General features: G+C 41.4%; 1 protein-coding gene across 3 annotated transcripts in view; it reads right to left on the bottom strand.

Moving 5' to 3' along the window:
* Positions 1 to 24,400, bottom strand: part of LOC149200527 (ubiquitin-conjugating enzyme E2 enzyme activator PEX22-like) — a 248,526-nt gene that overhangs the window by 836 nt on the left and 223,290 nt on the right. The window lies entirely within an intron of this gene.

Below are 24,400 nucleotides of genomic sequence, written 5' to 3'. Positions count from 1 at the left end.
ACAGAAGATAACACCACACCGTAGCTACGTAGTGTTGTATCTTGTTACCTAACCCCATGTATAAACATTAAGTAAATATGGCTAAAAGATTAAAATTGCAATTTTACGCGGAGACTGCGTATTTCTTTTTATATTCTCAAAAGTTTCGATTCTTCTCAAGGATCATCTTCAGGATATAAAAAGAAATACGCAATCTCTGCATAAAATTACAATTCTTGACTACGTAATCATGTGCAGTTACATGGATAAAAATGTTTGAACATCAAAATACTAATATCCATCAGTCTTCAGGCAATCTGTATGAGACAAGGTACCAAAGCTAGGCGCCATGTGAGCACCCATCTTTAATGGAAAATAATGTCCTGTACCAATGCTCAGTGCCATGTGAGTACCACTCTTTAATGGAAAGTAATATCCTACTGTGAAATCTGGACTAAAGAAATAACAATGTCCATGGCATACAATATTATCATCTCAAGTCAAATCTAGCAAACAGTATTCTAGATTGAAAAATTATTTGGATTTATCTCATGCTCATTTCCTTCGTCCCCAAATTTTATCCCACGAACAACGACAGGAAAGGGAAATGTGGATCTTATTGTGAGGCAACATAGGGAATATTATATTCTTATTTCAAGATCCCAGTGAAATTCCTTGACTCAAATCCAAGAGTTCCCCGAATACATAATTGGAAGTTCAGGAAATCAAGTAATTTAGTTGCCAGTAACATTGTTATGCACAATAAAAAAAAGTCAAGAATATTTTGCTCTGCAGCCCTAGCTGCTGCCTCCACTCACACCGCAGCTAAATCCCCACCTATCATGACCAGAGCCTTGCAAGGGAGCGGGGCTCCCTCCTCCAGCACAATTTTTGCCCGCTAATTGTGCTGGCCAGTCCTCATCCAATCTGCATTCTGCTCAGGATTCTCAAACCCATCACCAGAAACCCCAATCCTCACACACTCAAGCCAGCCGGAGATTGCCAGGGAGCTGCCTCCCCAAAGCAGCAATTGATCCTAAATTTGAGATGCAATCCAATCATATCGGACATTATATACAATTCATGTGAGATCATGTGCTAATTGGGAAATTTCTGGGCATTTGGCCCTCAGCAAAAAATCGCTCCTATTAGATCCAATAGAAATGGAAGCCCAAGGGCTTTTCACCATCACTTTCGTCAGCATCAAAGATTGCATGCAAGTCTTTGAAAACGACCCATACTTCTTCATCTCGGTCAGCCTCTATCTTAGGTTTTGGATCAAACGATTTGTCCCAAACAAAGAAGATTTCGCTGCAGCTCTGGTCTGGATCAGAATGTACTCACTACCTAGGGAATTCTAGGATGAAGAAATTTAGCGGCTATTGGTAACTTCATTGGACACTTTGCCAAAACTTCGGAAGCAACAAAACAACCCAGTTGTATCTCTTATGCTCACATCTATGATTACATGAACATTTCAGAACCCCTAACGAATTGATTGATATATATTATTAGATGAGATATGGAAGCAAACCTTGGACTATGAGCACATCCTGTATGGCCACCTGTATAGGAACTATCCTCTACTTGCTTCCAATGGTGGGCCTATTCCCTCCCAAGCCATCGACCAAGACAACTTCACCAAGCCTGGGAACCATCGTTGTGGCCCTAAAATGTTAAAAACCCCCAACCGCAACCTCACTCTGGCATTGCCCCGCCTACAAGCAATAGCTTTTGACCCTCTCTCCTCCCTTAAGACCCTAGCCCCTTCATCCAAGCACCCCCCCTTCCCCCGGAAATCAACATGCCGGACTCGAATGCTACCCCTACACATGCTGATGCTTCTCAAGCTCAACATTCTCCGCCCCTAAATCACACCTCCAGCAAAGAGCCAAAGCATGGAAGCAGAGTAGCAGCCACCCTTGAAATGAATGAGGAAATGGATCAAGATTCCCTTGATCTACTAGGTATCGCCAAGGCTCGGAAAGTCAAAGATCCAAGCTCGATACTGGAGTATCAAGTTAAAATCTTAAGTAGGGCCATTCTTAAATTGCGGTAGCAAACTCAAAAGGCGTCAATTAAACAGTCGGGTTCTAGCTCATTAGGCATTCATGCTCAACCTATGAAGGAAAAAGCAAAGCAACACAAGAATGAGAAAAAAAAAGGCAGAAAGAGCAACCAGCAAATTCTAAAGGAACTCTACGATATCCTGATCAACTCAGGCAAAATTAAACTAATCTCATAGGTTTATCACTCCTCCAACTCTTCCCCCCAATGAAGATCCTCTCTTGGAACATTAGAGGCCTTCATTGCAAGGGCAAAGAAAGGCTTCTTAAAGAAAAGTGGTCCTTAGAACATCCATCCTTTATGATGATTCAGGAAACTAAATCCTCCACTGAAGTTATTAAAAAAATGATAGACAAATGGGGTTGAGGCTGAAAGTTAGTAGCCATTGATGCTTAGGGTCAATTTGGCAATCTCACCAGCATCTGGAATTCGCAATCGTCAGGGCACACTCTCTCATGGATTGAGATACACTGCCGAAAAAGTGAACCTGGTTGATTATTCTGATGCTGACTGGGGAGGCAGTGTGGAGGATCGCAAGAGCACTTTTGGGTGTTGATTCTCTTTGGGTTCTGCTTTGATATCATGGATGAGCAGGAAGCAAAAGATGGTTGTTTTGAGCACCGCTGAGGCCGAATATATAACTGAGAGTATGGCCTCCTATGAAGCTATTTGGTTGTGCAAGCTCTTCAGTGCACTGTTTGGACACGTGTTGGATACCATCGTGATCTTCTGTGACAACTAGAGGGGGATTCGATTGTTGAGGAATCCCATGTTTTATGATGGCTCCAAGCATATAGACATGAGATACCACTTTATCTGGGATATGGTACAACAAGGAGCAAGAAGGCTCCTTCCTATTAAGACTGAGGAAAGGTCAAATTCTTGACTTTCCGAGAACGACTAAGAGTCATGGAGAAGTTCTTGTATAACATGGACATTGAGCTCTGGGAGCTCTGGGGGGCTTGGGGGTACTTCTTGGAGCGATGAGCAACCACAGGGTGAGTGGTTCAGCCTTCCCCTAATGGTCTGCTATGTAGGCGGGATGAGTGGTTCATCCTTCTCCTACTGAGACACAATCATAGGGTGAGTGGTTCAGCCTTCCCTTAGTGATTTGTTGTGTACAGGGTGAGTAGTTCAACCTTCCCCTGGGATACCCCATGGCGACATGTAGGAAGGATGAGTGGTTCATCCTTCTCCTGCTAAGACATCCTACCCATGCAATCTGGGACTCATGGGAAGTACCTCTCATCTGACCAACGAGTAGGGAAATGAGGATAGGGACCATAGTAGTACCAATGGACGCATCATGTAACTACCATACTCCCTATGCTAGGATGATATTGATCTGGGATCAATTGGAACTGACTTTGGGTCAGTAAGAGTGATATAACTCACTCTCTTTTGGAACTGATTTCAGATCAGTAAGAGTGGTATGACACACTCTCTTTATTGGAACTGACTTCAGGTCAGTAAGAGTGGTATGAGACACTCTCTTTTATATGGGACTGACTTTGGGTCAGTAGAGGATGGTATGATACATTCTCGATCACTTCTTCTTCATCATAGTTCAGCAGAGCAATGCAAGGCACTGATGGTAGAGACAGTACAATCTGGCAGATGGATTAGCAGACGGAGCTCTCCCTAGTTGAGAGGGAGTGTTAAAATTGGCAAATAGGGCCAAACTCCATGTGGGTCTTCTTATTTATGGCAGCTGATCTTTTTCTTGGATTCCTCTCGTCGAGAGGTGTAGGATTGATCTAAAGATCATCCAATTCCGACATGTATTCATGGAGATATGAATTTATTTGTGTTATGAGACAATTCGTCAAAGTCGGCCAGCAACCAAATTGCCCCCACTTATCCTCAACATTTTACTATAAATAGAAGAGGTTTGCAAGTCATTTGAGACACACACTCACACCTCTTGTGATCTCTTCCTCTCCACTTCTTTAGGTTTTAGTGGAAGGAAGAGTCCCTAAGAGAATATGTTTCCCTAAGAGGAGATGCCCTAGATGTTGTCATGGGAAAGAAGGCTCTACGCAACCCTAAAGAAGATGCCCTAGCTCCTAACGCTTGCATAGAGATGAAGGCCTAACACAGTTATGAAGATAGGATTCTAACGCTACCCTATTAAAGCCCTAATGCTACTTAATGAAGAAGCCTCCCAACGCAGTCATGGAGGAGGCTTCTATAAGTACAGCAAGGGTTCTAATGGTGTCATGCCCTAAACGCAGAGACCCTAAGACGTTGTTCAAAAGTGACCTAAACTCTGTCATAGAGGAATCATGGTTGCAGATCAATAAAGGCCTAATGTTGTCATGGTGATGACCTTAACGCAGTCATGAATGAAGGCTCTTCAATGTCTTGGAGGACAGCCCTAACGCAGAGTAAGGAGGGTCATACGCTGGAAATAAGAAGTCTCTTCCGCAGTCAAATAAGGGTTCTATGCAACAAGAGGAGGATCCCTTCACACTGTCCTAAAGGAGACCTTTATACACAGCAAGGAGAAGCCTATATACACTACGAATGGATGCTCCAAAAGGAGACCTAGTTGTAGTCTCTCACACAGTTAGATGCAGTGCTAATGTGAGGATATCACTTAGCTGCAGTCAAGGATGTATATACTCAGTTAGGACAGGCCTTCTATATGCTACTCATACGCTGCCCTAAGTCACAGTAAGGAGGCCTAGAAGAGGCCCTTATCTCAGGCTTGAAGAAGCCCTAATTCGTTGTCTCAAATATTGCTATCATTGCAAAGGAAGCCTAGCAGCAGCAGTGTTAAAGACTATTGTTCTAAAGCATGGGTTAGGTACGTTTGGAGCAGTTGTCTCTATATTAGAGGACTGAGGGAAAAGTTGTTTGTTTGTACCTGTTGAAGGAGTCTGCAACTATAGCCTAGCTACTTTGCTAGGTTGTAAGCCATAGCAAGCAGCTAAGGCCGGTATGCATTGAGTGTAAATGGTTGCAGTCTATTGGATGCAGTGTGTTGGGTGCAACATGATGTTGGAGGTGCAGCCCAGTGATGGGAGCAACAAAGTGATGAGCACAGCTCAGTGATGGGAGCAGCACAGTGATGAGAACAGCTCAGTGATGGGTGCAGCACAGTGATGGGTGCAGCACAGTGATGGGTGCAGCACAGTGATGAGGTGCAGCTCAGTGATGGGAGCAGCACAGTGATGAGCATAGTGCAGTGATGGGTGCAGCACTGTGATGGGTGCAACATTGTGATGGGTGCAGCATGGTGATGGAATCACCTTGGAGAATCAGTTGAAGCAGTATGCCTTCACCTGAGTGCAGATCAGCTACCTCATGTGTTATCTTCTTAGTGGAAATCTCTGCTTTTATTTTGACAAGTCAAAATGTTGACTTCTGATGTATATGTATTATCTCTCTCTGCTGAACTATTGAATAATATAAGAAGAATTGATCAAGGGTTTCCCCACATTGGGGTTTGTCTCTAGCTGGTGCCACATCTTGTGTCCTCTTGTCTTGGCTTGTTTTCTGCAATTTATGTTTATGTTCCATCTGCACTTTACTATCATGTTGATGTGATTGCTAATCTGAATGTTGTCATTGGGCTAATATGGAAAAATTAAAGTAAATTGTGCTAAGCATAGAACATACCTAAAATTAACACATAATCTCTTAATGTTGATATGAACTCGTGGATGATGATGATGTGGACTCATTGATGATGAACTCTTTGATGTTACGAACTCCTTGATGTAAATTTCATAATGATGATATGAACGAAGTTAACTCCTTAACAATTTGGGTAAGGTCACTGTCCCAATATTTAGAGGAAGCACTGATTGAAAATGATGTATGTTGGTATCAATATAAGATTTTCAAAGCCAAGATGGAAATCCTTGATACACTATTTTCTGCACTTAAAAGTTTGATGTGATGGAGAAGTTGTTGATCCCTGGTTTTCTTGATAAACACCTATCACATGCCTCTAAGTCAAGCTATGGATGTGTTGCTCGTTGAGATATCAGCGTGATGCTACTATTTATGGTCAAAAATTCATTGCCAGAATACAAGATTTCATGGATATTTTGATACTGTCTCAGCTGGCAGTGTGATGAGTAAAAGGAATACATTCAGTGTTATATTTCTTGATTTTGTTAGTCTGGGAGCACTATTGAAGCTGAATGCATAGCTTATTATGAAGCCAGTTGGTTGTTGAAGCTCTTCAGTGAGCTATTTGAGCACACGCTGGTAACCATCATTGTATATTGCGATATTTTTGAGTGGGATTCATTTTTCAAATAATCCATGTTCCACGACAACTCTAAGTAATGGGTACCGCTTTGTTTTGATATGATACATTGGAGAGCTACCAAGCTCCATCATTATTGATTCGATGAGCATATTATTGTCATCCATACAGTGCCTCTTGGTAAATTCTTCAAGGAGATGCTGGGAGTCGTGGATAGACCCTACTATGAGGGTCCCGGTTGATCATTGAACTCTGGGAGCTTGGGGTACTTCTTGAGCTATGAGCGACCATAGGGTGAGTGGTCCACCTTCCCCCATAGGCACGTTGTATACAGAGTGAATGGTTCACCTTCCCTTGTGATACTCCATGATGATATATGAGAGCATAGGGTGAGTGGTTCACCTTCCCCTATAGCTGATGATATATGCATTAGATGAGTGGTTCATCTTCTCCTATGGCATGTGAGCAGGATGAGTGGATCGCCTTCTCCTGTGGACACCCTAGTCAGAGATGCTAATAGACATTTGTTGGTTGTCACATGTGGACATGTAAGTGGGACATGGTTCATCCTTTCCCCACATGCAGGATGCTCATTCCCTACGATTGATGGTTGACATGTCGATGGAACGTGGTTCATCCTTTCCCCACATGTAGGATCCTTCCTACCATTGATGATTGGCATGCATGTAGGACGTGGTTCATCCTTTTCCTACTCTCGGTGGTTTGCATGCACGTACGATGTGGTTTGTCCTTTCCCTACAATGGTTGTGACATATCATTGTAGGATGTGGTTGATCCTTTCCCTACATGTGATTGTGACATGTGTTTGTAAGATGTGGTTTCTCCTTTCCCTACATGTGGTTGTGAGCAGGATGTGATGATGTTCCTGTATCATCCTACCCATGTAGTCTGGGACACATGGGAAGTACCTCTCATCTGGCCAATGAGATGGGAAAAGTGGTCAGGGACCACAGAACTACAGATGGACGCATCATGTATTGTCGTACTCCCTATGTCTAGGATGCATGATGTTCTTGTTGATCTTGGGTATCATCGGATGTGTTTTAAGCCTCAAAATTTGCAAGAAGGCTAGGACACATGTATTTCAGAATACCCAAAAATCGTTTTCGGAAATTCCACCTGGAGACAATTTTATTAAAATAATTAATTATTTTTAATGGATGCCTAAGTATAAACTTAGGAAATTAAAATAATTAAAGGGTATTAATAAAACTAGGTGTGAATATTCTAGAAGAAGACGAAGATCGAGTCAATATGATCTGAGCCATTGATTAGAATTTAATATGGGTTGTTGATTATTCAACGAGAAGATTATAAGGACTTCGATGGGCATTTGGAAGACACGTCGAGTGGGATCAAGAGATTGATTTCTCAAGAGAGTGGCACAGAGCAACCGGAGAGATCATCGAGGAGATTCTTGCAGTGAGGGGCAGGGATTGTTTTCCAAAGGAAGTTCTTCTGATCCAGAGAGGGTAGAGAGTAGTCCAAAGAGGCAGCGCAGTGCCATGTAGAGGCAACACAGAGCTACGTTGTGGCAATGCAGAGCTTCAGAGGGAGTTTGTATTTCTGCTGGGGAACAGTCGAGATCTAGTGCTGGAATCGGGGTCTGAGACCGGGAGGCCAAAGAGCAAACTTTCCAGCTAGTAGGGGATCAAGAGGTGCAGCACGGTCCCAGCAACAGTGATGCAGTAACTGCATAGGTGTGACACAGTGTTGCGCAAAGACTACACAGAGACAGCGCAGACGCTGATCTCTAGTGCAAATCAATGCCGCATTTTCCAGTGACAGGGTGAGATCATCTCACTGTCTTTTGTCCAGTTCGATCTCTGTATAGGATTGTCAGTTTGAGCATCCAAAGAATTGTATTCAAAAACTACTGCATAATAATACAAACCCTCAGCTGCTGCACCGGTTTTCCCGCATTGGGTTTTTCCGAGGACATTTGTCCAAAAACAACGTTGTCAATTGTGTGTGGTTATTTCTTCTTGCTCAGTTCTTGTTTCTGCATATAATTTAATTACTGAAACCTGCAGTTGTATTTAGTTCAATATTTACAGTGTAACACAGTGAATAACTTACATGAATTAACAAGTAGGAGAAGTAATATTAGTCTGCTACAGTAGGGAATTTGGGTCTCCAAATTTTCACATGGTATCAAAGCACAGGTGAAGCAAGAGAGCAGACCGAAAGAGCCCAGCGTCGAAGAGGAGGGAGATCGAAGTGTTGCGTAGGAAACAGATCGAATCCCCAGAGGGATTGCGCAGTCAAGGCCAGGAGGGCAAGATTCTCGAGGAAAATCTCTCTCTAAGTGAGTTGATAGAGGTAAGATTTCCAGTTCATGATTTGTCAGTGGCAGATGGAGCAGCGCAAGGCAGTCCTCAGGTGGGACAGTTTTCTGCAGCATTTGCTGGGTCAGAAAAGCAACTGAAAAAGGAAGAAGACACTTTTTGAGAGAATTTCTTTCTCGGTGAATTCCGAGCCAAGGAATTTTATTTCTCAGTTGCTGAGCAGCAGTAGCGAGGAGAAAATCGACTAAGTCTAGTAGAGAATGCGTAGGCCGGCCTAGCAGCTGCGTAGAGGAGAGACAGAGCAATTCGACTTTCTGTTCGCAGAGATGGCAACTAATGGGCTGGGATATCAAGATCGATTAGACGGAGCATCCAACTATGTGATCTGGAAGGCTACGATCTCCTGCCTTCTAGATGAGCATGATCTCAAAGCCTATGTCGATAGTGTAGTAGTTGTACCCGTCGATACAGATCCGCTCAAAAATTACGAGGTTGAGATGGCGAAGGCCAAGCGGTTGATCCTCGACGGAGCAAGGGATCACGTCATATGTCACATTGCTAGCAAAGGGACGGCCAAAGAGATGTGGGATGCCTTGGCTACATTGTATCAAGGACTTCCGAGCAGCGGAAGATGTACTTGGAGGAGAAAATGAGATCTGTGAAGATGCAGAAGGGGGAATGCATTGATCCATTCCTATTGAAGCTTCAGGAAGTCTGAGATCAATTGGCAGTTGCACGATCATCACCTCAACCTAAAAAGATGGTGAGGTTGGCCCTGAATTCAGTCTCAGAAGAATGGCAAGTATTTGTCCATAGTATCCTGGGCAGAGAGAAATTGTCGGATTGGGAAGGGATGTGGGTCGCTCTTCAACCAAGAGATGAGGCGAGACTTAGTCAAGTGAAAACTTGATGGCAACAGCAACAACGGGATGAAGCCCAAGGAGAAGGCGAATGCAGCCCTTGCATCAAAGGGGCAGTAGGAGCAGCGGAGGAAGGACGTTTCTAAGATCAAATGTTTTCAGTGTGGTGAATTTGGTCACTACACTACGTAGTGTCCTCTCAAGAAAAAGGACAAGAACGAGAAACATGATCCGCAGGCTGCAATCGCAAGGATCAAGGAGGAGGAGTTTGCCATAATTGCCCAGATACCTCCAAGGGAGAGGTGGGGTGATCTAGTACAATAGTTCGAAAGAACTGCAGATGGGCAAGGTCCATTGAGGAGTCCACCTCATGGATCAATACCTTGCTACGGGAGCCCATATTAGAAGTAGCAAGATGGACCAGTGCCAGTTGGTGCAGAGGAATGTCAGAGTGACAGTTGCAATGGCTAGGAGCGCCAGATACTAAGCAGCGCAAAGCAAAGTTGGCAGCAATGCAGAGTCAGCAGCAACGCAGAGACTAGTAGTAGTCAGAACTCCAACAACAGATGCATCACGCTAGACACCTTTGGTCCAATATTTTGGATGTTTTTATATTGCAACAGCAGCAAAGTTGCACTGCAAATGCAGTGGGCAACAGCATGCAGACTCAACCGTAGCACAAATGCAACATTTGCACAGTAGTTGGTGGGCAATGATGTCAAACATCAGCAGCGTGCAGGGAGATGTTACAGAATCAGGGTGATGTTTCAGCAGTTTGCATTACTAGAGCACATTCCTCGCTAAGGGGGAGTGTTGATTTCTGGTAGCATCGGATGTGCTCTAAGCCTCAAAATTTGCAGGGAGGCTAGGACACATGTATTTCAAAATACCCAGAAAACATTTTGGGAAATTCCACACAGAGACAGTTTTATTAATATAATTAATTATTTTTAATGGATGCCTAAGTAGAAACTTAAGAAATTAAAATAATTAAAGGGTATTAATAAAACTAAGTGTGAATATTCTAGAAGAAGACAGAGATCGAGTCAATATGATTTGAGCCATTGATTAGAATTTAATCTAGGTCGTTGATTACTCAACAAGAAGATTATAAGAGGACTTCGATGGGCATTTGGAAGACACATTGAGTGGGATCAAGAGATCGATTTCTCAAGAGAGCAGCCGGAGAGATCATTGAGGAGATTCTTGCAGTGAGGGGCAAGGATTGTTTTCAAAGTTTTTCTAATATGGAGAGTGCAATGTAGAGAGGGCCAAGAGTAGTCCGGAGAGGCAACGCAGAGCTACACTGTGGCAACGCAGAGCTTTAGAGGGAGTCTGTGTTTCTGTTGGGTAACAGTCGGGATCTAGCGTCGGAGTCGGGGTGTGAGACCGGGAGACCAGAGGGCTCGAGTTTCCAACTAGTAGGGGATCATAGAAGGGAGACCTGATATGAAGGGAATCACCTAGATAAATGGGTCAATAAAAGGAAAAGGGTGATTCCTAAAGAGGCTTATTCACAACAGAGGGACCTAGTCCTAAAAACCCTTATGAAGACTTGGTTTCTGAATGGTCTTTGAAGAATTACCTTCCAAAAATTGTGGGACCACATAGGACCAAGTGGACCCCAGCTTAGGTCAAGGAGATAGGATTGAGCAACCAATGATGTACATGACCCAATTAGGGAGGAGAAGGGGATCAAAGAAAAAAATTTCAATGAAAGGTAATGCAATGATCCCGTTGAGGTTACTAGCCTAAGGAAGCCAAGGGAAAAATTTGGTCTTAGTATCTCAGGATCCAACAATTAGAATGGCTTCAAATTTGGACGACACCTAGAAGACTCACCAATGCATTAGATGCCAAGAGATCGAAAATTTTGAGGGGATAGTTTGCAAGTAAATTGATGCCCTAGGAGACCTAATGGGGCTAGGCCTAGAAGAAAGAGGGAGAGGTGATAAAGAGTATGATTTATGGTGATCATCTATGGAAGACCAGTGCATATTCCTTTGGGAGAAATGGAGTCAAGAAGATTCCAATGATTAGGATGGTTTCATTCAGTCAAGGAGGCCTCTAGAACAATTTAGCGTGACAATTAGGGCATGAAGAAAACTGCTTCAAGGTATTTATACTTCAATGAAATATCTCTAGGAATATTCACTTATTCAAATATGGCCCATAACATAATGCAACACTAATAAAAGACAAATTATACCCTTTCACAAAAGAAGCGTTGCAAAATTTCGGCCTAGTATAGCAAAAATCCTAGCATCATTTATGTGACATAGAAAAGAACGACAAAATAGCATTAAAAGAGAACTTACATGTGAGAACAATTATATCCAATCATCATCATATGCCAATATAGAAGCTCCAAGACAAAAATGAAGATATCCAAACATCAAAATTCATCCATCCATCCAATTTCGTCCTCCAAAAAAAATAGCGAAATTCTCACAAGACAATATGATCAATCCAAGTGATGATGAGAGAATGAATCAAATCATCATCTATTTATACAATGTCTAATGAATTAGCTCATTTTGGCCTAATTTAGCCGCTAGAATAAAATAATGTGCAAAATAACAAGGTACTTTTCGTGACAAGCCCACCAAACTAGGTCAATAACAAAGGAGTAAGCCTCTCAAGAGGTTCAAATGATCAATAACATGTGTCGTTAGGCCTTAGAGGAGGCCTAATGAAGTCCATAGGTGCCATAATGTGAAATAAGACTCCAAAAGTAGTGGACAAGGGGTTGGCCCCTTGCCCTCCAAGTAATAAACTTGTGATGCTCCCAAATGGATTTGGGGGCACATGAATATCCTCATGGGTCTCCAAATAGATCGAAGATGCAGGTAGACCATCTGCAAGGGCTAGGATGATGCTATAAGTGATGCCACATCATCATATAGATCCTTAACCATCTACCAAGTGTATGGTGCAACTGTGGAGCCGACTGGGCTTGGTGAACCAGGTGCATCTTCTTTGTCCAATAGGTGAACCACGAGCAATCTCTGAATGACTCTAGGGATCCATGGAATGTTGTTTGTTGTTGTGGAGGCCCATGGCTCTCTAAACACACCCTACATGTGTAAATGTACCCCTCTAGAACAATGTTGTGGGGGAGTGCCCCCCCCCTCGATCCCACTCCCAATCCGCGCTCCAAGTAGGAGCGACTCGGGAGCGCGCCCCCTAAGAAAAATTTCACTCCTTGCCTTTTCGGGAGCGTTTCCGAGAGCGTTTTTCCTTTTTTGCAATATCTTTTTTGTAGTAATGTTCAAAATGCAATTTTTTTTGAAGGAAACAAATAATTTTTGAGTGGGGCAACTTAATGATCAAGTCTAGGCCCTAGTATTGATATGTTATTCATGGTAATGTTAAATTCTTAAAGTGAAAGTGACATTCTCCTTAATCTTCATTTTCATCATTTTACTTAAATTTTTAACATTACCATGAAATGACTCGAGATGTTTGAGAGTGGTTCCAGTGTCGTTGGATTTCATATGGACGAAGTAGAATTTTAGATTTCATTCAAAATCCAGCACACTTATCAGTTTTTCAGAATTTCAGGATTAGGGGATTGCAATGTTTCCATTGAATTTTGTCATGTATTAGGGTATGGAACTCATATTTAATCAAGAGCACCAATCTCTCTATGTACCTTGATGTTAGTGACATTGGTTGTCGAACTCCTCTATCATGACCCTCCTAAAAATGTATGCATCACTCAAACAAAATCTTGACTTGACATGCTATGCTATGCTTTTTCTATCTTATGTTAATGCTTAGAGGGTGATATTAATGACAAAGATCCCTATACAGACACAAAGGTAATGACAAAGATACCTCTGGATATTAATGCTTAGAGGGTGATATTAATGACAAAGATCTTGATTTTCCAACAAGACTAAAAAATTAGACATTTCTCATGGTGGCAAGAGGTCCAAGCATAAGAAATAGATAATAGATTTACTTCTCTTTTCTAGTTTCTAGTAGCTTTTATAACTATTGACTCTTTCATATTTATTATGATATTTTTTTAAACAATATATGACAATTTAAGTTTGAAGTTGGTAATTATAACTCATTAGTAATGAATTATGAATATGATGCTTCATGAAAGTTGAAAGTTGTTTCATTTCATTTCATTTTATAACATTTCATTTCATGTTAGATATTATTTGTTGTAATGGTTACACTTAGCTTACAAGTACAACTTTGGTGATCAATGATGATAAATGTTATATATTGAATTTTGAAAGCTTGAAACTTTAAGATTGATGAATCATGAGACTCAGTATGTTGTATGTTACTATGTTACTAACTTGTGGACGTGGTTGATGAAGATTATAACTTCTAGATGATTGTTGTTATATGGTCCAATCTATGTTTTTTTTATGTTTTTTATATCTAATTCATTATTCTACATGTTTTTGTTGACATATATGTATCAAAATATAAAATATATATATATATATATATATATATATATATATATATATATATAAAACGCTCCGGGATTCGCTCCCAAACCGTGAGCTTCTAAAAATGTCGCTCCCGCTGCCAAGTAACACTGCTCTAGAGGGTTAGGACCCCGTATAGGGAGACCAAACCCAAAATGGAGACCATCTGTAATCCTGCATAAGATCCAATGCGTCCCCTTGCCCTCCAGTACACCAAGTCATTAAAGAAATCAAGTAAAAGAGTTTACAAACCATGGAAAACAGGTGGGCACTTCATAATGGCATGCCCTTCCATAGTGGGCTTTGGCATGTGCAAATGTCTCCAAGCTCAAAGGGGGGTTAACCAAGCACCCTATTAGGTGGTTTCTGCTTCTAAAGGGGGTGGTATGTCCATGGTACATCCTTCAAATGGTGGTGGCATGTGATAAAGTGATGGAACGGAGTAGGGGATGAAAGGGATAACCCCGTCACATGCCATGGTACAAGGGTAGCTAATGAAAGGGAAGCCCATACTTGGGTAAATGATGTGTAGGAGGGAGCAATCATGGTACATGAGTTACCCCAGCCTTGATTTTTCCACCCTTCTTCATATGCCTTTTGCCTTTTATGATTTTTCTTTGGTTAACTGCTTGGGGCTCAAGGGAATGAGAGCATGATGTGTAAAGTATAGTAGTGGATACCCCTTTTAAGTTGGGGCAGTTCATTGGCCAGCAGGGATTGGGACAATCATGGGTTCCTGAATGATAGAGGAGGCTCATCTAAGGCCTATAGGAACCAAAGTGATAGCCATGGAAGCAGGTAGAGCTCATGTATTGGCTTTTGCCCACATGCTAAATGTGTTTGTCCCGACCATCTTTTGCATTTTGTGGTACAATTTCCTGTTGAATGTGGCCAATTATGCTTTTTCTTTCTTTTCTTTTGCATCAACCTTTAGGCATCGTTCCAGGCCCGACCCAAGGTGTGGGCAAAGCGTAGAGGGTGGCTGACCCTTTGTGGACCCAATGGAGGAATGTGGACCCAAGTGGGAGGAGTGATGAATGGGATTATAATGAGCAGAAGGGGGGTGATATATGTGGATCGGGGAGTGGGACCACACAACCAAAATCGGGGTTTCCCATGTAGTACCATCCCTAAAGCCCAAAGGTCAGTAAAAGAGATCCCACGGGATTAGGGTCCAAGGTTAACATCCAAAAGAGACCTAGGGGACAAGATCATAGACCTAGTCCACTCTTTCCACCAAATCCATGCCCAAGGGTTTCCATGATAAGTAAACTAAAATACTCAATCACCAAATGACAAGGCATACCTTTAGGTTTGGGAGGCCAACCTTTAAACATACGATCATGACAAATGGGTGAGGGACCACATGGTTGGCTCAAGCGGCGGAGAAATGGCACAATGAGCTAGATGGTGGTTGTTGGCTACTGGCTAAGTACCATCATGGAGAAAAAAATTCTCCTAAAGATATCACCCACAAAATGGTGTGTGACAAGCTGAACAAGGGAGAGAAAAATATAGCTTCTTTCCACAACTCGATGATCCAATACCACCATCACAATTGCATTTTCTCCCCTAGAAATCAAAATGGGGGAAAATTATAGGGCCACCAGGACATGGCCCAAGAGTTGGTTCACTACTATCAAGTTCTCTTAATTGAGTCCAAGTTGAATAGACAACAAGCCATCCAAAAGATAGTGCAACACATTCCACATTTGGTCACCATGGAACAAAACGAAGCTCTACTCCAAGAAATCTCCTTCGAAGAGGTGGAATCAGTATTCAAGGCAATGGCATGCAATAAAGTCCCAGGACCATATGGTTTTACCACTGACTTCTTCCAAATCTGATGGTCCACAATTGGTCAATATTTATCGCAAATTGTATAGGAGTCAAGAAAGTTGAAGTCAATTTTGAAAGCTCTGGACACCACCTTCTTCACCCTCATTCTCAAAAAGGATAAGGTGGACAATTTGAACAGCTTTAGGCCCATCGCCCTGTGCAAAGTTGCACATAAGGTCATCACTAAAATCATGGCTAAACGACTCAAGCAGCTTCTTCCCCAACTCATTTCTCCAAACCACACCGATTACGTCGAAGGCCACCAAATCTTGGATGGCATCATAATTGCCCATGAAACAAACCATTTCCTAGAGTCCAGCAGAAAACTTGGCATGTTGCTCAAGCTCTAACTTTCAAAGGCCTTTGATAAACTTCACTGGAACTCTCTCTTTAACTCCATCAACTTTGGCTTTGATCATGAATGGGTCTTCTAGATTAAAAACCTCCTATCTTCCGCTTTATTTTCCATCTTGTTAGATGGTACTCCCACGGGTCCATTATGTACCTCTCGGGGTATCCATCAAGGTAATCCTCTATCCCCGTTCCTTTTCATTCCTGCAACGAAACGCTTGGGAAGAACCATCAAAGCAGTAGTTGCAGAAAATCGAATCCAAGGATTGTGCCTTTTTGGTGAGGATCTCCCAATGACCCACCAACATTTCATCGACGACACCATGGATATGGGAATTCCAACAATTCAAGAGGCAAAATGCTTCTCGCAATTCTGAAGACCTTTTCTCTAGCTTCAAGCACACAATAAACATAGCAAAATTTCAAGTATTTTTCTTTAACAATCCTCTCACAGTGCAAAGCCATGTTGCAAGAATTCTTTGTTTCCAAATCAACAAATTGCCCTCAAAGCATTTGGGAGCTCCATTAGCTAATAGCTCACTCAAACACAGCCTATGGAAATATCTCATCAACAAATTCAGCAACAAGCTCACCAATTGGAACTTCCACTCTCTTAACCTAGGGGGTACCTTATTCTCCTCAAGTCAGTCCTTCGAGCTCTCCCTATTTACCTTTGCTCTACCCTCATGGCGCTAATTTCCATTCTCAACAACATCCTACATATTCAACGTTCCTTTATATGTGGGGGGAGCTAATTTGGAGAAAAAACAGTCCTTGGTTGCATGGGACAAGATTTGCCTTCCCAAATTGAAGGGGGGGTTGGTATAAGGGATCCATCAACTCTTGCCAAAGTTCTTAGGGGTTGAGATTTGGTGGCGATGGCTTGAAGGAGATCTAGACCTATGGAAACACCTTTGGCTTAGGAAATAAGCTAAGCATATCCCTTCTCAACAACTCATCAAAACAACCTTCACTCAAGATGGATCCTCCATTTGGACTCTAGCTAAAAAAGGGATGCATTTCATCCAACCATGCTACTTTTGGGAAATTATACGCAGACAAACAACAATGTTTTGGGAAGATTCATGGCAACAACTCCCCAAACTCCAAGATTAAGCAAATCTGATTGGCATCTATTTACTGTTGGACACCTAATCCATAAGGGTTATGGTGAACAATTACTAGAAATCCAAGAAACCTTAGAAGTTGAATCCAACGGTTTGAATATTGTATTTATATGTACATCATTCTTAATGAAATTTGAATTCATTCCAACAATGGTATCAGAGCAATGGTTTATCTGCCCTATTGAATAGCTTGAGCAACTAGTTTTGTGGCATTCTTGGGTGCTCCTCATTTCTCAGACTTTGATTTGGCAACCTTCACGAATCCCTATCAGTTTTGCATGTTAATTATCAAGCAAAAGTCAATGCTTTTCTTGGTGTGAAGATAAAGTCCCTCCTCCCGCATACCTGTCATTGCTATAGACGGAAATATTAGTGTTCTGTTTTGTTTAATAAGGCATAGGAATGTGTTATCTAATTGAGTAAGGTTATGCATTGCACTATTTGTTTTGCATGTTGCAACACCATCTAGTATTCATTGTACGTGTTGCACTCAATGTTTTAAAACTCTGACTCGGCCGAGGGTCAACTCCGACTCTAACTCGGTCGACTCAATTTCAGTGATTCGGTCGTTGTAAAAAATACATTAAATATTAATTTTTTTTATAAAAAAACATAATTTTAAAGATTTTCATTCATGTTTCACAGCATTAGAATATAGATAGAAGACAACATATGATCAAAGTAGGCTCATGAATATATACATTATATCAAAATTGCACCCAGTGCACTGTCCAAGGACCAATACATACATGATCATGATATAGAGATCAAAACAAAAACACATAAACAAGGAGGCTAGAAATGGCCTCTACAACAAAAGTAAATTGTGACCAGTACTACTGGCCAGTGTTGCACGAAGCGCCCCCCCCCCACGGTTCCAAGCCCCGAAGCGCGTCCCGTACGGAAGCGCCTAGGAAGCTTGGCCGGAAGCGGCGCTTCCAAATTCGGAAGCGGCGCTTCGGCTTTTTTAGCCGCTTCCTGGAAATTTGGAAGCGTTTTACGGAAGCGCCGCTTCCGAAGCGCGCTTCGTACGGCGCTTCGGGCGTCGGAAGCGTGGCGCTTCGGAGGAGGAAGCATGGAGCTTCAGAGGAGGAAGCGTACGCTTCCGTACGCTTCCAGAAAAGCTTCCGGAAAAGCGTTTAGAAAATCATTTTTTTTCAATTTTTTTTTTAATTTTAGGTGAGTTTGCTTGTTGGGGGTGGGTCTACCTTGGGTTAGGGTGACGAATGAAGGCAAAAAAAAATATAAATATAGCAGATGCTCCCTCGTGGTAATGTTAAATTCTTAAAGTAAAAGTGACATTCTCCTTTATTTTTCATTTTCATCCTTTTACTTAAATTTTTAACATTACCAGGATGTTTGAGAGTGGTTCCAGCCTCATTGGACTTCATATGGAGAAAATAGAATTTCATATCCTATTCAAAATTCAGCAGACTTAACAGTTTTCAGGAATTCAGGATCAATGGGATTGTGGCATTTCATTAGATTATATCAAGTATGAAGGTATGTGATTAGCATTTAATCAAGAGCACCAAGCCCTATATGTACCCTAGTGTTAGTGGTGTTAATTGTTGAACTCCTTTGTCACGCGGCACGCCCTTAGCAAAAAATTACCTTTCAATCAAGTCAAAATCATCGATCAAACATGTTAAGCTTTTTCTACCATATTTTAAGTCTTGAATTAGGTAGTTTGATCAAAATTGGGCAATGTTGACTAATATCCCTAGACAATCAAGGTAGAGGCAAAGGCTAGACAAGAGGAGAAGAATCTAGATTCTAGATAATTAATGTACAATGGATGTTATATCTATCTTGATTTATGCAAAAATATGCATGTTTTCATGTCTTCTACAATTAATTTGGTATTTGGGATGTTTGTTTTGAGTATAAATGCAAAAAAATATAAAAATATATATATATATAGCAGACGCTTCCGCGGACGCTTCGCTTCCTAGATTTTTGGAAAATGACGCTTCGGCGTCCCCGCTTCCAAAAAACGCTTCCGCTTTGCTTCCGCTTCGTGCAACATTGCTACTGGCTACTGCCAGAGGAGCCGAGATCATGTGGATTAATCTTTGGATCATCATCAGAGTCAGACAGGGGGCCCCATGGCTCCTCATCATCATCATCTCCAACTGCAGCTGTAGAAGTGGTAGCACTAGCAGGTTGTGTAGCCACTACAAGCTGAGATAGACGAGATATGCGCTTCTATCGTGGCTGAGCAAAGGAAGCGCCTGCAACTGGAGAACTTGCTGTCTCTGAGGCTGAGGTTGGTACAAGTGGATCAGGATCTGCATTCAACTGAACATTATGTTCGAGTGATGCTATTGTCTGTAATTCATAATCCATATCCTCATCAGAAACAAACTCTGTTGGATGACTCTCCACTACCCAATCTAATGTTGGATCAAAGTCTTCCAACACAATGGGATCTTAATCAAGTCTTTTGTTCAGCAATTGGTTGCGCCTAAGCCGGAGGTTGTATTGGACATATACTAGATCATTTAACTGTTTTCGATCCAAACGGTTTCTCTTCTATGTGTGAATCCTCTCAAAGACAAACCAATTGCGCTCACACCCAGTAGCACTGCAAGTTTGACTCAATATACGAATTGCAAACTTTTGCAATTCAGGACAATGGCTACCAAAAGCCTCCCACCATTGTGCTATATGTACATCATTCTTAATGAAATTTGAATTCATTCCAACAATGGTATCAGAGCAATGGTTTGTCTACCCTATTGAATAGCATGAGCAACTAGTTTTGTGGCATTCTTGGGTGCTCCTCATTTCTCAGACTTTGATTTGGAAACCTTCACGAATCCCTATCAGTTTTGCATGTTAATTATCAAGCGAAAGTCAATGCTTTTCTTGGTGTGAAGATAAAGTCCCTCCTCCCGCATACCTGTCATTGCTATAGACGGAAATATTAGTGTTCTGTTTTGTTTAATAAGGCATAGGAATGTGCTATCTGATTGGGTAAGGTTATGCATTGCACTATTTGTTTTACATGTTGCGACACCATCTAGTATTCATTGTACGTGTTGCACTCAATGTTTTAAAACTCCGACTCGGCCGAGGGTCGACTCCGACTCTGACTCGGTCGACTCGATTTCAGTGACTCGGTCGTTGTAAAAAATACATTAAATATTAATTTTTTTTATAAAAAAACATAAAATTAAAGATTTTCATTCATGTTTGACAGCATTAGAATATAGATAGAAGACAACATATGATCAAAGTAGGCTCATGAATATATCAATTATATCAAAATGGCACCCAGTGCACTGTCCAAGGACCAATACATACATGATCATGATATAGAGATCAAAACAAAAACACATAAACAAGGAGGATAGAAATGGCCTCTACAACAAAAGTAAATTGTGACCAGTACTACTGACTACTGCCAAAGGAGCCGAGATCATGTGGATCAATCTCTGGATCATCATCAAAGTCAGACAGGGGGCCCCATGGCTCCTCCTCGTCATCATCTCCAACTGCAACTGTAGAAGTGGTAGCACTAGCAGGCTGTGTAGCCGCTGCAAGCTGAGATAGACGAGATATGCGCTTCTATCGTGGCTGAGCAAAGGAAGCGCCTGCAACTGGAGAACTTGCTATCTCTAAGGCTGAGGTTGGTACAAGTGGATCAGGATCTGCATTCAACTGAACATTATGTTCGAGTGATGTTATGGTCTGCAATTCATAATCCATATCCTCATCAGAAACAAACTCTGCTGGATGACTCTCCACTACCCAATCTGATGTTGGATCAAAGTCTTCCAACACAATGGGATCTGAATCAGGTCTTTTGTTCAGCAATTGGTTGCGCCTAAGCCGGGGGTTGTATTGGACATATACTAGATCATTTAATTGTTTTCGATCCAAACGGTTTCTCTTCTATGTGTGAATCCTCTCAAAGACAAATTGCACTCACAACCAGTAGCACTGCAAGTTTGACTCAAAATACGAATTGCAAACTTCTGCAATTCAGGACAATGGCTACCAAAAGCCTCCCACCATTGTGCTGCAAAAAACATAGGAGTAATGAATTATGAGTTAGCTCAACAAAATTACAAATTATAACCAAATTTCAAAGTATAAACGATTTAACAAAATAAGTATTAAGAATTTGAAAATTGAAATTTTTGTTTACCTGGCTCATCTACTTCCCTTGCAATCTTTGCTAGGTTCTTCCCAAAGGTACCTGAGGCAGTGCTGAAGGTTGTGACCTGTCGGTGTATCTCCAGCTGATCACACTCCAATGGGATCATGCGAACAATGTAGTCAATCAATCCATCTCTAACCTCCTCCCTCAAAGCTCCTATCACCTTAGCGTTATAATGATACCTTGGGTTCAAAAAATACCCAGCTGCATGTATAGGGTGATGGAGTTGATTGTTCCATCTTTCATCAATGATTGCCCAAATGTGCCCATACTTAGCCACTTTATCTTTGTATGCCCTCTTTATTTGCTCCTTTGCTTGATCCATAGCTTCATAAATGAAGCCCATAGCCAATCTTTCCCCGTCCACCAACCGCAACACCTTAACCGGTGGCTCAGCAAGCTTCACAACCTCTGCTGCCTTTCTCCAAAACATTTCTTCATTAACTTTCTTTTTCAATTCTTTGCCTTCCAGTTTGTGAGACCGCTAGCTTTGACTCCATTCTTCACTGGAAAAAAAATCTTTTGCAAGTTTCTATGTTGTGAAAGCATAGATTGCAATGTCAAAAAATGAGTAGCAAATCTAGTGATGGCGGGCCTAATAATATCCCTACCCACTGTGTGTTTCCTCATCAGGCTCAAAATCCATGAATGATTGTAGATAAATTTTGTTATGCTTTTGGCATGATTGACAGTGTTTTTGACCCAATCTAATTTGCCAATATTCTCAAGCATGAGGTCTATGCAATATGCAGCACATGGGGTCCAAAAGATGGTCCTGTGTTTTTCCTCTAATAGTTTACCAACAAGAACATAGTTAGAGGCATTATCTGTGATGACTTGAACAACATTAGCCACCCCCACCTCCTCAACAACCTCATCCAATAGCTGAAACAACAATTGGCCATCTTTTACCTTTTCAGATGCATCAACTGATTTTAGAAACATGGTTCCCTGTGGGCAGAAGATAGCAAAGTTTATGATGGTATGGTTTCTTTGATCAGTCCATCCATCTGACATGATGGTACATCTTGTTCTTGCCCATGAGTCCTTGAAATATTTCAAATACACATTAATGGAGAAAATTTCTTTCTGCAAACGATACCCCATTAGCTCATGCAAAATAGGGCCTTTGAAGCCTTTTCCAGCAGCATGTATGGCATCAAACATAGGCTCATAATATGGTGAACGAGAAGCATTGAAGGGGTACCACCATCTAGCTATGTAATCACAAGCAGTCTCCCTCAATTCTTTCTTCCAATGGTCATCTAAAGTGGGTTGCATATGACTTTTACTAGCTTGAGGACCATGTGCATCTGATGGAGAGGAGGGAGTGAAATAACTTTTGATATTCATATCACCCTTTTTCATTTTACCCTTTCCCTTTTCTTGAATAGACTCAAAATAGGGAGGAACATATCGGAAGGGGTTGGGTGCATCAGTACAAGGGATAGTGGAAGAACCCTCAAAATCAAAATGGGGGTTGGTAGCCAGCATTTTTTGTATATTCCTCTTCCTCCCAATTTCAGCCTCTAACTCTTTTTGCCTAGCCTTATCTTCTTTAAACTTCTCAAAGTTGGCCAACAAATCCTTCCTAATCTGTCCAATTTCTGGTGAGGTACATGGAGTAATTTGGCCTATAATGCCCGCCAAGTGTTGTTTCAGCCTATTAATGCACCCAGGACCTTCCTTAATTTTCCTATGGCAAAATTTGCAATGCATTTGACTATCAACCATTTCAACATATGCCCAAGCAGCATTTTTCACTCTAGGTGCCATTTTTTGACTTGAAAATGAAAGTAAAAAATCTGAAAATGAAAACAAAACAAAAAAACATTGATTCAATGTTCATTTCTTTCACAAAAAACCCTCTTTAGGATTTCCAGATTTGCACATAAAATTTGATAAGCAAAAACACATTTTTACAAGTGAAAAAAAAATACCTCCAGGCACAAACTGCCTCCTCAAGCTTGCTCCAAGAAACCAACTCCTCAATTTTGCTCCAAATGGCTGCCCAAGAAGCTCCTCACACCAGCTACAATGCTTGCCCAAGACTCCTTACTGCTGCTCCAAATACAAACTCAACAACTCCTCCCAAACTCACTGAAATTCTCACTCAAATGCATGAGATGGCTGTGAGGAAATGAGAGGGGTTGGGTGAGTTAAATAGGGTTTAGGAGAGGGGAATGGACCCCAAAGACAAAATAAACAAAAAATAAATTGGTTTGGAGTCCCCCAAAAGAAACATTTAAAAAAAATCGATGGTTTTATGGGTTATTGGGCCGCTATACACAACCCGACTGAGTTAATACGGACTCGACCGAGTCGGCCATGTTGTTAGACAACCCGACCGGCTCGATATTAACCCGGCCGGCCGAACCGTTTCCTAGGCCGGGTCACAACTGGAGGGTCTGGCTCGGACCAACTCGGCCGAGTCGATTCCGAGCCAGCCATCTTTGAAAACACTGGTTGCACTACTGCTTAAGTTACACGATTAGTCAACATTCTACGTTTCAGAGATTTTCCTTCACCCCGATCATCAAGGTTCTAATTCCATCTAAGCTAGATGTAGATGACCTGAAGTGCAAACTCCACAGTTGGGTTGCCAAAATAGTGGAATAGAAAGAAAAGATGTTTGGTATTTTGAATTGAATCTCTATACAAATGTAACACAAAAACCTTGTTCACTGGAGTTCAGCAATCTTAAACACATTGATGTGCATCATTATTTATATTTTGTATTAATATTCAATGATGATTTTACAAGGCTAGGGCGGTTCTCCTTTATAGGAGTTGACTGGCCACGAGCCTAAAAAGACACATCATTTTGAACTAATGCCTCTTCAAAACTAATTGAGTAACTTAGCTTAATTTTAATTTATTTACTAATTTATTAATTAATATTTATTTATTATTATTTTAATATTTAATCATTATATATATATATATATATATAGTTATGAATATTTAATTCATAACATTGCCTCTCCCTTAAAAATGCTTTGTCCTCAAAGCATAGGCAAT

This window comes from Pinus tabuliformis, chromosome 2_1, assembly GCF_031772625.1.
Source record: "Pinus tabuliformis cultivar Carrire ecotype Pingquan chromosome 2_1, CPIR1, whole genome shotgun sequence".
Lineage (NCBI taxonomy): Eukaryota > Viridiplantae > Streptophyta > Pinopsida > Pinales > Pinaceae > Pinus > Pinus tabuliformis.
Note: the sequence above shows the minus strand (reverse complement) of the source record. Positions and strands in the feature narration are given on the sequence as shown.